The sequence below is a fragment of the Phyllostomus discolor genome, chromosome X, assembly GCF_004126475.2.
Source record: "Phyllostomus discolor isolate MPI-MPIP mPhyDis1 chromosome X, mPhyDis1.pri.v3, whole genome shotgun sequence".
NCBI classification, from domain to species: domain Eukaryota; kingdom Metazoa; phylum Chordata; class Mammalia; order Chiroptera; family Phyllostomidae; genus Phyllostomus; species Phyllostomus discolor.
Genome location: NC_050198.1, coordinates 19,059,143 through 19,075,578, shown reverse-complemented (window position 1 = coordinate 19,075,578; position 16,436 = coordinate 19,059,143).

Below are 16,436 nucleotides of genomic sequence, written 5' to 3'. Positions count from 1 at the left end.
CTGAAAATCTTGGTTTGATTGGCTCCCAAGGTTCTCTTCTCAATTCAAGCTAACTCAGAAAGACCCCCTAGTAAATTGGTCTCTCAGAGACAGTTCCAACGATATGAGTCAGGACCCAGAAAGTTAAGGCAGAATGGGATTCTGCATCACCTCAAGCAATTTAGCTGATATTTCTGGACTTCAATTTCCTCATCTCTGTGTGGTCTCCCCACTTAACGTTAATCTCATATTTTGCATTAGAAGTTACCAAAAGGCTGAGAACTTTTGTGATTATTTCCCTTTCCAATTCTCACCCAAGTCTTAGGCCAGAACTGTTTCTTTTATTTAATTTGGGAATAAAAAACTATCTTTGCCTTGGGTACCCAGTAGAATTGATTCAGCAGATTTTCTGGACCTTTTTCATGCCCTTCACTTACAGAATTTTTCTCTTCTGCAAGGATCCTAGTCAGCCCTCAGAGTTCTTAACCTTTCTCTAAAATCATCTTATCAAATTTCATTATGCAATGCCATAACAAGAATTAATCATTATGCCTTTCAGAGCTCTGTGCAGCTGTAGTGCCTTTCTAAGCTCTGCATTTTCCATTTTATTTCCACCAGTATCACATGCCCATCTATTACAAAGTTCACTCAAACTCATTGATTTAGGACAATATTTATCAAGAATTCAGGAGTAGCTCAACTGGGTGGTTCTTGTCCAGAGTCAAAAAAAATCGAAGTCAGATAGTGGCTATGACTAAAATCACCTTGCAGGTGTCTTCTTTCTTGTGTTTAGTAATGGAAACAGCTGAGATGAAAAGCTGGTGCTCCTCAGTATTGCTATCTCTATGGGATTTCTCTGGATGATGTGTATAATGTGGCGGTTTCAGGCTATCTGACATCTTTGCATATTTGTTCAGGGTCGCCACAACACAGAAAGAGACAAGAGAGAGAGACAGAGAGAAAGAGAGTGAGAAAGAAGAAGAGGAAAAAGAGGAGGAGGAGGAGGGGAGAGAAGGGGAGAAGGCAGAAACTGTGTGTGTATCCTTTTATGACCTATCCTTGCAATTCATGCGTTATCACTTTTACCAAATTCCATTGATCTAGGCAATTATAATAATCAGCCTAGGTTCATGGGGAGAAACACACACTCCACCTTTTGAGGAAAGAGTGTCAACTTCCAAATTTAAGAAGAGCATATAGGATAACATAGGTACTTATTGTGGCCACCTTTGAAAAGTACTATCTGCCAATAAGGTCATATCTGAGTTTGACATTGTAGGATGGTGTGGAAGTGATTTTTAAAAGTTCTTTTGGACTTTGGTTACCTTTCACTCTGGGGAAAAGAGGAGAGTATCTAGGGGAATTTTGTATGTGATACCGATGATAAGCAGAATGACAAAGTAAATATGTTTATATTTACATGTTGAATTTACTTGAAATTCATGGGTCCTGAGGCCAGTTCTACATGGGTGAAAATCTCAGCTGAAGTTCTACTGTCCATATTACACAAACTCTTTCCACTAGATTCTTCATTAGCATATAGGACTGCTTTGAAGATCAAATGAGATACTATAGCAAAATGTTTAGTGCCACAACTAGCCCATGGAAACATATCCATAAATATTAGCTGTTATTCTGTTATTGCAATTTGTCTCAAGTAAATTAAATTATCTATCTCAAACTGAGGACCTTTCTGTTTATACGTTTATAACAGCAAAGCTGTAAACCAATGAATACACAAACCAAAAACATTAAAAATATGACTTAAAGTTAAGCAAAGGATTCACATATTACTGTAAATCCTTTAAAAATAGTGGGCTGTAATTTCAAAATACATTTGTATTGTCCCACCTCAGATCTTTTGAAGTACAAATTCAATGTGATGAATGTAATATATATAATATATAAATAATAGAAATATAATATAATAGAAATATAAATAATATAAACATATTATTTAAATAATATGTATATATTATTTCCCAACTTTAGAGCCTATGTTTATCAGATTCATTTTTCTCAGGAGAATGAGTTTGTGGAATATAGAGAGTTTAGTCATAATAAACACCCGGTCAGGCTTTGTTCATAGGTCAATTAATATGTTTGAGGCTATCATTTGCCATAGACTTGTACTTCCCACCGCCAACATACTGCTATGACGTGTTAAAAAATTAAACCACAAAGTAAATTTATAAGTATCTAAAAATGTCTAACCTTCAGGGGTGTCCAAACTTTTGGCATCTCTGGGCCACACTGGAAGAAGAAGAGTTGTCTTGGGCCACATAAAACACATAAACTAACAAAAACTGATGAGCCAAAAAAAAAAGGTTTAAATAAATTTACAATTTTGTGTTGGGCCACATTCATAGCCATCCTGGGCTGCATGCGGCCTGTGGGCCACAGGTTGGACACTGAATGGATGACTAAACTATAATGTTAAAATACATCACATATCATGTAATTTTCTAATATTTTATTTTTTTAAAGTGCTTCTGCTTTGCAGATATCCTCAAACACATACTTAGCTCAGTGGTTATCTAACAAAATTTTATTTTGTTGAACAGAGATAACATTCAATTTCACTTACAAGTCATTTACACTAGTAGTTCTTCAAGTACAGAGGTTAAGTTGTACCATAAGCAAAGTCTTCCAGTTTCATAGAGACTGTTGCAAATAGATTCTGCTTTCTTGTATTAGAGATATAAAACAAGTACTGGTGTATGTTTACATATATGAGTATATTTATTACTTCTTTGATTTTTTATGATAGTAAGAATGCATGCGGAGGACAGTAAAGAAATAAATATGTGGGGTTATGTTTTACTTTCTTTTCCATTTTACAAAACAGTAAAAAAAAAAAAATGAATGGCCAGAAGGCAGGACTACTGAGCTCAAAATTCAAACAGGCTCAAGGGATTCTGCCTGTAATAGGTGGTAAACAGACTTTTCTGTTTCACTTCGTCTTTTTCTACTCTAAGAATCTAGCAAAGTGAATCCCGTAAAGGAACAAGTCTGAATCCTGCCTTCATAGCTAAAATTTAACTGGGGTGCGCACAGCATTAGCATAGCACTCAGGACCAAAAGGAATTGAGCTCCACAAGTCACTGTGGGGCCGGAGTAGTAGAAACAGATGTCAAAAATCAGGCTGACACACTGAAACGCCTTGGTGCTAAAAAAGAAAGAAGGTTCACAGAGGTCAAGGGGAAATGATTATTGCAGATCTGCCAAACATCATCCTCCAGGGAATTCTGGAGAGCCTTTTTAATGCAGGACTTTGTTCTTTGTAATAAGAAACCAATAATTTATAAAGTGTCTTTCACAAGGATGAAAAAAAACCTAGGCGTAAGAATGAATCACACTTTTTTTTTTTTTTTTTTGGCTGCACGTGGAGTTTCTTTGGGGATTAGTCTTTTGTCCCAATCACACTTGCGATGAGCTGCCAAATTAATTTGGAAAGATGATTATGGCGGATTTATTTAAAAGGTTGAAAGAAATGTATGGACACTTCTGGCAAAAGAAACAGATGGTTAGTTTCGAATAAGCTTAAAAACCAATTATAAGCCTCCATAGTTGACTACATGTGATGGCTAGGTACACAGTACAAAGAAAATAGATCCATTATAAAAATATATCGCAGATGGGTTTGGAATAAGTGTGCTGTGTTACCAACAAACAATATGATAAGAAGTAAGTAGTTAATGTATTGACGTATAGACTTGTTTATCAAAAGGATTGAGAATCTGTTGTATGCACGACTTCTGTAGTACTTACAACAGATACTGAGTTACATATTCCCATAGGCCTGGGAAAATATTTAGAGAAAGAAAAGCAATTACAGAAGAAGGTAAGATTGAATGGGTCCCTATGCCTGGCTGGCGTAGCTCAGTGGATTGAGCGCGGGCTGGGAGCCAAAGTGTCCCAGGTTCGATTCCCAGCAAGGGTACATTCTTGGGTTGCAGGCCATAACCCCCAGCAACCACACATTGATGTTTCTCTCTCTCTCTCTCTTTCTCTCTCTCTATCTCCCTCCCTCCCTTCCCTCTCTAAAATGAATGAATAAAATCTTTAAAAAAAAAAAAGATTGAATGGGTCCCCTCTGATGGCCATCATCTTGGTCTTTTGGCTCAAGCTGGCTCTCCAGAAGTAATAACTGGATATTTGATCTTTTTGGAATCACTCCAAGTTTTAATCAGATGGAGATTAATTCTTTAAACTTGCACCTTAAATAGTGTAAAATCTAGGACACAACTTTGGTTAATAAACAGCCAAGAATTGCTTCATAATAATTATGGTGATAGCGAACTAGAGCGTTAAAACACTAGTTTAACTCATATGTTCAGGAGGCTCACTGGTGGTTTTTTTTTTTAGCTCTATTGAAATAAAATCAACATATAACTTTGTATAAGTTTAAGGTGTACCACATAAAGATTTGATAGATGTATGCACTGCAATATGATGGCCATCGTAATTTAACACATTCATCACCTCACATAGTTATGATTTGTTTTTGTGATGAGAGCTTTTAAAATCTATTCTCTTAGCAACTTTCAATATACAATGCAGTATTGTCCGCATGATATTATGTGGGAGAAGTCAGACAGAAAAAGATATACCGGTATACTGTACAATCTTACTTATCTGTGGAATGTAAAAGCAGCGAACTCACAAGATTCAGTTGTTGAATCTGAACTAAGTATGTGTTTGAGGACATCTGCAAAGCAGAAGCACTTTCAAAAAAATAAAATATTAGAAAATTACATGGCATGTGATGTATTTTAACATTATAATTTAGTCATCCATTCGGTGTCCAACCCTTGGCCCACAGGCCGCATGCAGCCCAGGATGGCTATGAATGCGGCCCAACACAAAATCATAAATTTATTTAAAACTTTTTTTTTTGGCTCATCAGTTTTCATTAGTTTATGTGTTTACATCAGATTGGTTGTTGCCAGAGGCATGGGTGGGGGTGTAGGGGTAGGATGAAGGTAGTCTTAAAGGAGGCTCATTCTTTTGGAGAGAGGTTGAAGCATTAATTTCATCAAGGCTCCTCATAAAATATGTTGATTTGGGAACGACATGGAAATAATTATGGAGAATCAAGTTGAGACCTACAGGATAAAAGTTCTCAGTTTGATGTGAATTTATTGTGCCTCAGTTCCCTGAAAAGTTAAGCTCTTGCGAGACATTGCTTGGTAACCTTAATAGTGATTCTCAAACTTCAGGGTGTATGGGAATGGCTTGGAGAGCTTGTTAAAACACAGATTCCTGGGCCTCACCCCAGTGTGACAGAGGCGTGGCAATGGAGAATTCGCTATTCGTTCCCAAGTGATGCTGATATTGCTGATTCAGAGACAAGTCTTTGGAGCCACTGCCTTAAGTTAAGAGCACTTCACAATAATTTTTCCAAGGTCCTCACATTTTAAAGAGGAAACAGCAAAACTATTAACCTCTTTCTTTCTCCATTTTAACCATTGGCATTTCTTTTATTATAAGAAAATCTGTGAGTTCTACATTCTCATAACAGCCCGTGAGCAGCAAGCAAATGATGGTGAGATAAGAACCTACATTTCTCATCAGGCCCATTGGCTGATTTTTATTCAATGCTTCCAGTTAACTATAAGATTTAGTTGTGTAAACTAATGATAAAGACTCAATATCCTCATACTTGTTCTTCTCTTTTTCTTTTTCTTCGTAGTGTTCATATTAGGTCCATGGTTCATTCTAACACTTTTGTATTAATTACATATATATGCCATTGAAATCAAAGTGGAAAAAATTTAACCAATATACAGAAAAAAAGTTAAACTAGTCACAAAATAAAGGTGCAATGAGTAAATGGCTCATCATCCTTCTTTGGTTATCAGTTTGTTTTTGTGATAGGGGACTCAAGACTTGGAAAATTTTAGCTTAAGGTAAAAAGTTGTAAGTCTAGCAAGTAATGTGTACGTTAAGCTTTTGTTTCAGAAACTACAGATAAGGCCCATCCTGGCTCCTGGGAAAACAAGCCGACCTTCTGGGGCACTGGCTAGAGATTACCGCCTGGGGACATGTTGGAGGCATCCGGGCCTTTTGTGTCCACCACCTCCCCCAACCTTGGGAACAGCTAGAACAGGAAGGCTACAGAATCATCACTCACCTAATCCTCCCTTTATTTCAAAGCCCTCACCGCACCTTGTTTGTCCTCCCCCACCCCCTTATAAAAGATCTGGCCAGGAAAGAGAAGGGAAGATGGTCTGTTAGGGTGTGAACCTGCCATCTGCCATCTTCTCGGATCATATAGGCCACCTGAATAAAGCGCCCATAAAAGATTCAATCACTGTCATTGCTTATTGGATTCGGTAGTGATAGGCAGCCCCAAAAGCCAGTGTCTTTTCCGCTTACAGAAAAAAGTTAAACTACTCACAAAATAAAGCTATATACAAAATAAAGCATATATTATAAAGGCAATGAGTAAATCACTCATCATCCTTTTTTGGTTATCAGTTTGTGTTTGAGCTCCGACAACCGACTGCGGTTGACTTTTGCCTTCAGCTTGTCACTACATTTATCTGCTCAAATACTGCGGCCACCACTGGCTGGCTCCAACAGCGTTTGAATATGCTGCTGACATGTTTAGGGGCCTCCGGTACGTCTCTTTGACTTATCTTGTCCCCTCTAACATCATATTTTTTCCTCCACATGTCAAAATAACCAGCAAAACACTACTGAGTAAAGCCCTAGTATGAAGATCAATACTCATTTTAATCAAAACTCTTTCCAAAGGAATGTGGAACATGGAGTAAAACAAAAAGCACAGGGGCTCTTGGGTGGCGTTTCACATTACCAAGAGAGAAACCTGCAAGAAATAAGAATGAATGTCTTTTTCAGGTAAATTCTTTCGGTATTTTTGAGAGATGAGAATAAGCCATAATCCTTCTGAAAAGAGTAGAGAGAGCTTCCTTCCCAAAATAGGGATAATAATAGTGACTGAGATTTGCCTATTTAACACTATAGTAAAGACTAGTACCTATTTTAAAGCTCAGGATTTATATTTTAATTCAAAAAGTTAGTTAAGTTTATAATCCGCATTACTATATAACCATATAGTCATATCATTGGAAATGACATCATTTCCTATGCAAGCAGTAGGTCACTGGTAGGCAACCACCCAGGTACTGCTTGAATACAAGTGACAAAGTGATTAGTGCTTTCACTATCTCCTGAAAAAAAAAAAAAACAACCTATGTCATTGTTGAACTGCTTTAACTGACTGTTCATCATAGAAACTTTATTTATGCTTCTGAAAACTAACAAATTTTATTATCTACAATACTTCAAAGAGTCTCCAGATGTTGTTCTGCAAATTTATGTTGGTTAAACAGCATTTCCTAATGGTCAAATACATTTTCATAAAAGTATATAAAATTTAATGTAGGGATGTTTTATAGTGGTGCCAGGTTCAGGGACAGTAGTAATTGGAGGGCTTTGGGAGGTTTTTTGATTTCTTAAAGGAAAACCTCTTGGGTGCCTTTATGATGCAATTCTGAGAAGCCAAGGAAATTTTCTGGCATTCTGTTGGATGAAGTAATTAGTTTTGCATCTTAACCCATGCACCAACATTTACCTACTCCTGAGAGTGCTACGCAGAACAAATTTGCTCAAAGACGTGGCCATTTCACAAATTGAATTCTAACTGTTATGGGCAGCCTAAATGACCCTGGCTCAGTCACACAATAAATATGAGAGGAATTTGATGAAAGAATTGCTAATGTTACATGTAGTTATACTTTTACACAATTGAACACATTAAGGCATTTATTTATGCAATGTGTTTTATGAGTAAAATCACATATATATATAGTGTGTATAAATATATTCAGAATATTTAAAAATATAGTATCATAGTGAACTATTGAAGAATTTTTGTGCTGCTCAAGCAACTTGTAAATTTACATGTAAATTAATATAAATAGGCATTAATTTTTTTATTGGCACAAGTAAATAAAAATATTACACAACAACTATGGAGAAACATTGATAAACTACATTCATAATTTATGGACATTTTTTAAATTGACTTTTTAGCCCTGGGTAGTGTGACTCAGTTGATTGGAGCATCATCCCTACACCAAAAGGTTGTGGGTTTGATTCCCAGTCAGGGCACATACGTAGGTTGGGTAATGAGTCCCCCGTTAGGAAGCCTATGAGAGGCAACCAATTGATGTTTCTCTGTTACATCTTTCTAATCTCTCTCTCTGCCTCTCTCCCTTCTTCTCTCTCTAAAAGCAATGAAAAAATGTCCTCATGTGAGGATAAAAATATTTTATTTTTCATCCTCTATGGGTAAATCACCATCCCTTCCAGCCAGTCCAAATAAATCAATACATGTAGATAAAAAGAAAGAAAAACAAAAACACATTTGAGAGCAAGTATTTCTTTACAATACTTTGTAAATCACTACAAATATCTACTTTTTCCTTCCATACTGTTAATACACATGATAAATTGTATTTTGTGGTTTTTTTTTCATTTTTATTGAATTTATTGGGGTAACTGGTTAACAAAATTATACAGGTTTCAGGTGCACAATTCTACAACACATTATGTGTACACTGTACTGTGTGTTCACCACCCCAAATTAAGTTTCCTTCCGTCACTATTTATATGGCTTACACACCCCACCACCTTCCCCTATTCCCCGTGCCCCTAGCAATCATCATACTGTTGTCCATGTCCATGAGTTTTTTTTTCATTTTTTATTTTTGCTCAATCCCTCCACCTCTACACACAGCCCCCCAAATCTCATACACTGACAACTATCAGCCTGCTCTCTATCTATTTTGCATGTTAGTTCGTTTTGTTCATTAGATTCTGCATATAAGTGAGAGCATATGGTATTTGTCATTTTCTCACTGGCTTATTTCCCTTAGCATAGTATTCTCCAGGTCCAGCCATCCTGTTGCAATGGGTAAGACATACTTCCTTTTTTATGGCCAAGTAGTATTCCCTTCTCTAAATGTACCACAGCTTTTTTTATCCACTCATCTACCGATGGGCACTTGGGCTACTTCCAAAGTTTGGCTATTGTAAATAATGCTACAGTGAACATAGGCATACAAATACTCTTTCAAATCAGTGTTTTGGGTTTCTCCAGATATATTTCCTGAGGTGAAATTGTAGGGTCATAGGGGAGTTCCATTTTTAATTTTTTGAGGTAAGTCTACATTGTTTTCCATACTGAATATACCAATCTGTATTCCCACCAATACTTCCCAAGGGTTCCCATTTCTCCACATCCTCACCAGCACTTGTTGTTTGTTGATTGATTGATGATAGCCATTTTGACAGGTGTGAGGTGGTATTTCATTGTGGTTTTAATTTGCATTTTTCTGGTGATTATTGACATTGAGCATCTTTTCATATGTCTGTTAGCTAACTGTATGTCCTCTTTGGAGAAGTGTCTACTCATATCCTTTGCCCATTTGTTTAAATTAGATTGTTTGTTTTTTGGTGTTGAGTTATGTAAGTTCTTTATTTTGGATATTAGTTGTATCATTGGCAAATATGTTCTCCCATTTAGTGGATTGTCTTTTCATTGTGTTGATGGTTTCTTTTGCTGTGCAAAACATTTTAGTCCCATTTGTTTATTTTTTGTTTTGTTTCCCTTGCCTGAGGCAATATATCCAAAAATAAAAAAAAAGTATTACTATGAGAAATGTCCTAAATTTTACTCTCAATATTTTCTTGTAGGATTTTTTTATGGTTTTGAGTCTAACATTTAATTCTCTTTTATTTTATTTTATTTTAATCATTGTTCAAGTACAGTTTTCTGTCCTTTACTCCCATCCCAGCCCACCCACCCATCCCTCCCCACCTCCCTCCCATTTCCACTCCCCCTAGTTTTTAATTCTTTAATCCATTTAGAGTTTATTCTTGTACATGGTGTAAAATTGTGGTCTAGTTTAATTTATTTGTGCACATATATGTCCAATTTTCCCAGTACCATATATTGAGTAGAATATCTTTATCCTATTATATGTTTTTGCCTCCTTTGTCAAATATTAATTAACTATAAAGACAATCAGACAAGAAGAAGAAATGAAAGGTATCCAAATTGGAAAGGAAGGAGTAAAACTCATTCTTTGCAGATGACATGATACTCTATGTAAAGAATGCTAAAGATTCCACTGATGAATGAATTCAGTAAAGTTACAGGATGCAAAATAAATATCCAGAAATCAGTTGCATTTTTATATACCAACAATGAACTATCAGAAATAAAAACTAAGAGAGCAATTCCATTTACACTTTCTTTAAAGGAAATAAAATATTTAGGAGTAAACTTATCCAAAAATGTAAAAGACCTGTACTCAGAAAATTGTAAGGCACTGAAGGAAGAAATTAAAGAAGATACAAATAAGTGGGAGAATATACCATGTTGATAGATCGGAAGAGTGAACATCATTAAAATATCCATATTACCCAAAGAAGTCTATAGATTCAATGCAATTCCTATCAAGATATCAAAGACATATTTCCCACAAATGAATACATATTCCAAAAATTTATGTGAACCCACAATGACCCCAAATAGCCAAAGCAATCTTGAGAAAGAAAAACAAAGTTGGAGGAATTGCGCTACTGAACATCAAACTATAGTACAAGGCCACAGTAATCAAAACAGCATGGTACTGGCATAAAAACAAACATATAGATCAATGAAACAGAATAGAGAGCCCAGAGAAATTTGTACTTTAAATGAGTGTTTGATAATTTTCTAGCTGTACCTGTTCAAGAATCATGTATTACTAAAGATCCTCTTACCATAAAAACCAATAGCAGTGAAATATGATATTAGGGACACACTTCATGACAAGGAATTTATTTCTACTTTAGATTAGGTTACTTACATATATATATATATAAGTTTGCTTTTGGTATTGCACATTAGATGATTTAAGTAAAAATAATATATGCTTATTAAGTCATTTCATCTTCAAAAATTAAGAGAGTAAACAAAATTTACTGCAGGGGTTACATTTATCCATTACACTGTTAATGCATCATATTTCACATATTTTATAGGCATATAAAAATTTACTTATGTAAACTATTTAAAAATATTTGCCTCTCACTTCAATAAAATTTTATCACTGTATGGTCTTTGATCAGCTTGAAGGCTTGCTTAGTATAAGATTTACTTGTTTCTCAACAGAAAACACAATGAATTTATCTCAACTTACCAAGATAAATGAATCTCTGGAGAAGCCACATTAAGTCATGTGGTTTGGCTTCTTTCAATCTTGATGGATGTCCTATTGCCTACATTCCTGTAAGTAGAAGAATTAAAATAAGACGGTGACACTGTATGTTTTAAGGTTATCATGGCATTAAACACTACTGGTATTTAAAAAAGGATTAAATTACATTTCAAAATAGAATGATACAGACTGACAATAAATGAAATAATTAAACTAAGGTAATCTATTATGACACATCACTTCTAGTATGCCTCAAGATATTCAGATGGTTTTAAAGTCAAGCAAAGAGGATTCTGCAAAACTAGCCTCTTGAACAATCAGTCTTATTTCCCATGTTCAATGAAGGTATCTTAGATAACAATGTTTTATGGGGAAAAAATGCAGTTCCTGAGTACTTAGATAAAAAGACCTCTTGGGAAATTGTGATTCTAAGTGTTCACTAGAATGAACTGTGGGTTTCTCACTTCTAACATTTTTAAAATATCTGTAAAGGAAACACATGCCCACCCATACTAGAAAAATTGTGATAAGGCTGTTAGTCTGTAGCAAACAGTAGTATTGTCATTTAGATGAATGTGTATCGAACATTAGTATTGTTAGTTAGATGAGCAATTTTTGACCTTTTTCATCTCATGGGACACATAAAGCAATTGCTAAAATTCCGTGGCACACCAGAAAAATATGACATATTTTTTGTTGATCTGACAAAAAAAGAGGTATAATTTCAATTCATTCACACCTGACAGTATTGTTGTGTTGGCTGTTGTCATTTTTAATTTAACAATCTAAAGGAAAAAAGTCCTTGCCCTGACTAAACAGTCAGGTATTGCATGTTTTAAGAATTCTTACAACAAGCCAGTGTGCCTACCATGGGACCCTTGTTGAAATTTGCTAATTTAGATGAATACACCAAAATGAGACAATACAAGTTTTTGTTAAAGATTTTGTTTTCTTTAGAATTCATCCATTGTGTGTGTGTGTGTGTGTGTGTGTTTGACTTATGAACTTGAAGAGCTTGAAGGGGTGGGGGATGAGTTTTTTTTATGATTTGTACTACAGTAAATAATTTTAAATAATTATTGCTACTCTAATTTTTCAATATTCTTTTTTTATTTTATTTTAGATTTTTAGATTTTTATATTTTTTAGATTGAATTATTGGGGTGATGTTGGTTAATAAAATTATATCAGTTTCAGAGGTACAATTCTATAATACATCAACTGTATAATGTATTATGTGATTTTTTTCAATATTTTTATCGAAAGATATATTTTTCTACTTAGGATTATTTCAAATTTATTAAAGAATGAAATTAATAAGCCATGACTGGTGTGGCTCAGTGGATTGAGCTCTGGCCTGCGAGTCAAAGGGTCACTGGTTCAATTCCCAGTCAGGGCACATGCCTGGGTTGTGGGCCAGGTTCCTTTGTACGGGGCATGTGAGAGGCAACCACACATTGATGTTTCTCTCCCTCACTTTCTCCCTCCCTTACCCTCTCTCTAAAAATAAATATATAAAATCCTTTAAAAAGTATTAAAATAAATAAAGTATAAAAAAGAATAAAATGAATAGGTAATTTAATTAGGAGCAAAATATCAAATATAATATGTTTCATATTTCTAAAGTAATCTGAATTAATATAAAGTAAAATATTTTCCATATATAAAATAAAATATTTAATGGAAATAAAATATTTCCCCTATAGAACATAAAGTATCGTATATTCTAGAATACATTGGATTTAGTAGTTTCCAAATAAATATTTGTCATAAACAAACAAATGCATTATCATTCTGTTGTGATAGGTTTGAGAGAGACCACAGAATTTATTTTTCTCAAGCTGTAGTATAGGTGTACAAACCTTTACATTAATCATTCACACCCAATCAGTGGAACGAGTTCATTAGTGAAAACTGTGTAGCATCTGTGTTTCACTAATGAAATTGAGCCGAATCACATGAGAAAATAAGTTACCAAGGTAATGGGTTTATCTTAACTGAAGGAAGAAAATAGGTAACGAAAAACACACATCATCATTATGCTTTTTACTGGGTAAGGTAAGGTCTAAAGTGCTTGGTTTTAAACTGATTTATACGGAACATTAAGAGCGTGTAGATTACCCAAGAGCTGTAGTAGTTGTCTACATTTAGTTGCTCTTATTCTCTGTACTTTCAACAAGCAAATATTTCAGCTTATTAACATTAAAAGTTGATAAGACTAAGGGAAAAAAGGCTAAAATAAACCTGAAGAACACAGAGCTAAATCCTAAGTGCAGACACGAGAGTCCATGAATATAGTTTTGCTCTACAATTTTCCAGGACAGTAGATATTCTATATTTTTATTTTTTGGAACCAGGTCAATCTAGGACCCAATAGTGCTGATAGGGGCTTAAGACTTGGGAAAATTTAGCTTAAGGTAAATAGTTATAAATCTAGCAAGTAATGTGTATGTTAAGTTTTTGTTTCAGTAACTACAGATAAGGCCTATCTTGGCACCTAAGAGTAAGCAGATGACCTCTTGGAGAGGTCTGTACCAGGAAGAAGCAAGCGACTACCCTTCCCCCTTGGAGGCAACTGTTGAATTTCAAAGGCTTCCGCTGACACCTTGTTTGCCCTCCCCCACCCCCTATGAAAGATCTGGCTGGGAAAGAGAGAGCAAGATGGTTTGTTAGGGTATGAACCCGCCATCTTCTCGGATCGTCAGCCATCTGAATAAAGTGCCTATAAAAGATTCAATCACTGTCATTGCTTATTGGATTTGGTAGTGACAGGCAGCCCAAACACCAGTGTCTTTTCCGGTTACAGTGCTACACAGAAGTCCTGGATGGCTTGAGCAGCATGGAAAATAATACTAGTTAAAACTTTGTAGGGAGAACTCTGTCTCGTGTCAAGTTATTGCAGCCCTCCCCAGATAATTTGCAAGCCATCATTTGCTATCTGCTCAGTGGCAAGTAGCTCCACTGTGTCCTGACCACACTTGACTACGGGAATCTTTTCCTTTAAATTCAACCATGGTTGGTATTCAGATCTCAGGCATCCATCCACCCATCATCACATTAGGGACCTGGTCACATCCTGTGTGTATCATGAAAGTCACACCCGTCAGGCTCTTAGGCCCAAAAGTTTAGTCTTCTCTTGCACCACAGAGCTGAAACAGTTTATTTTCCTAATGATTCTAAAACATAAATTCTATGCATTGGATTTTCAGGAGTGGGAGCAGGGAGCTATAAGGAAAGCTCAGATTTCTACAGATTTCCATTCTCCTTCTTGACGTGTAGATGGAAAACAGATTTGAATTGTTTTCCTCTGATGAATCCACAGCAACCGATATGAACCAAGATAGGTACTTGTCTCATTCTCCATGCGTAAACAGTCATTCTCATTATTTTCAGTAGTTAGGTCCTATAAAGTTTCTTCAAACACTGAATCAGTGAATACTGAACCGTTCCTCCTAGGCAAAATGCAGTTAGGCTCCAGAAAGCCTCTGGTCACAGTATTTTTGTCAGCTAATCAATACAAAACTTTGTTTTCTGTGTGTTGGTGTTTTCATGTTGGATAAGATACCTTCTCTCTTACATATTGTTGGTTGAACAATATTAACATTGAACTCAAAACAAACAGTTGTATAACTGATGATGCTTGAACTAATGTTATCTAACGTACTTAGTTTCTACATGAGGCACATCACAGGCTTCTTGCTCTTACGAGCACAGGCCTGCACTTCCGCACTTTGCTTGGGGGCCATTTTAAGCAGCAAAATAACCAACAAAAACCCCAAATGAGAAAAAGGTGGCACTAAATGCATTGTGAAAAGGACACTTTTTTTGTAGTATGAGAGCTGAAATAAGAAGGCAGAGTGTAGTCTTGTTTAATCTCTGCTGGAGAGATGCATGTTGGGTAATTCAAAACTTTCACTGCTCTGCGCATGTCCACAAATAACCATGAGACTTCTAAAGGAGGCAAAATCACAAAAATAATTCTACAAATAATGAGAATCAACTCTCCATATGCACACACCCATAATTATGTATTACATATAATAATGTATACAAGTTATAATTATTATATATGTATAGATAATCACAACTATGTAAATGACTAACCTTATCAACAGGCTGAGCAGTAATAATTAAGCCAAGAGAAAGAACTGAGTTACATATATTAAACTAATATTTGGCAACTATGCTTATTTGCTTTTGCCCTCCAAAGAGTAGTGCGAAGTCTCAGAAAAAGATATACAGGGCTAGGTAAGACATAGAAATAAAATAAGACTTGAGTATCATAAGGAAATATAATTTTCTGTTTCCATAGTGAGAAACTGTCTTAAGTAAATTCCTAAAAGATTGAAATATCATTTATTGAATGCCATATTGACTGTAAAGAAGTCAAGTTACATGAGCACTGACAGTAAGAATTTTGAGCCGTGGCTGGCGTAGCTCAGTGGATTGAGCGTGGGCTGCGAACCAAAATATCGCAGGTTTGATTCCCAGCCAGGGTACATGCCTGGGTTGCAGGCCATAACCCCCAGCAACCACACATTGGTGTTTCTCTCTTTCTCTATCTTCCTCCCTTTCCTCTCTAAAAATAAATAAATAAAATCTTTAAAAAAAAGAATTTTGGAAAAATATGCTGTTATTGATGGCAAAGTGCTAAACTGAACTTATTTAAAGTAGAAAAATTAACCTGAAGACTTAGCAAATATAAATAAAAAAATTAGTAGGTAGTTCATGTAATATTATGATATAAGCCAAAAGTATTTGTTTATTCATTCTTTTATGTATTTGTTTCCATGATATAAAATTCCAGTTTCTTTTTTTTTATTGTTGATCAAGTACAGTTGTCTCCATTTTCACCCCACCATGCCCCCTGCCCCACCTATCCCCACCTCCCACCCTCAAACCTACCCCCCTTTGACTTCATCCATGTATCCTTTGTACATGTTCCTTGATGGCCCTTCCCCTACTTTCCCCCATTATCAGTTTGTTTGTTCTTTATTTCAATGTCTCTGGTTCCATGTTGCTTGCTTGTTTGTTTTATTGACTAGGTGCCACTTATAGGTGAGATCATATGGTATTTGTCTTTCACTGCCTGGCTTAGTTCACTTAGCATAATGCTCTCCAGTTCCATCCATGCTGTTGTAAAGGATAGGAGCTTCTTCTTTCTCTTTGCTGCATAGTATTCCCTTGTGTAAATGTACCATAGATTTTTTTCCTCCAC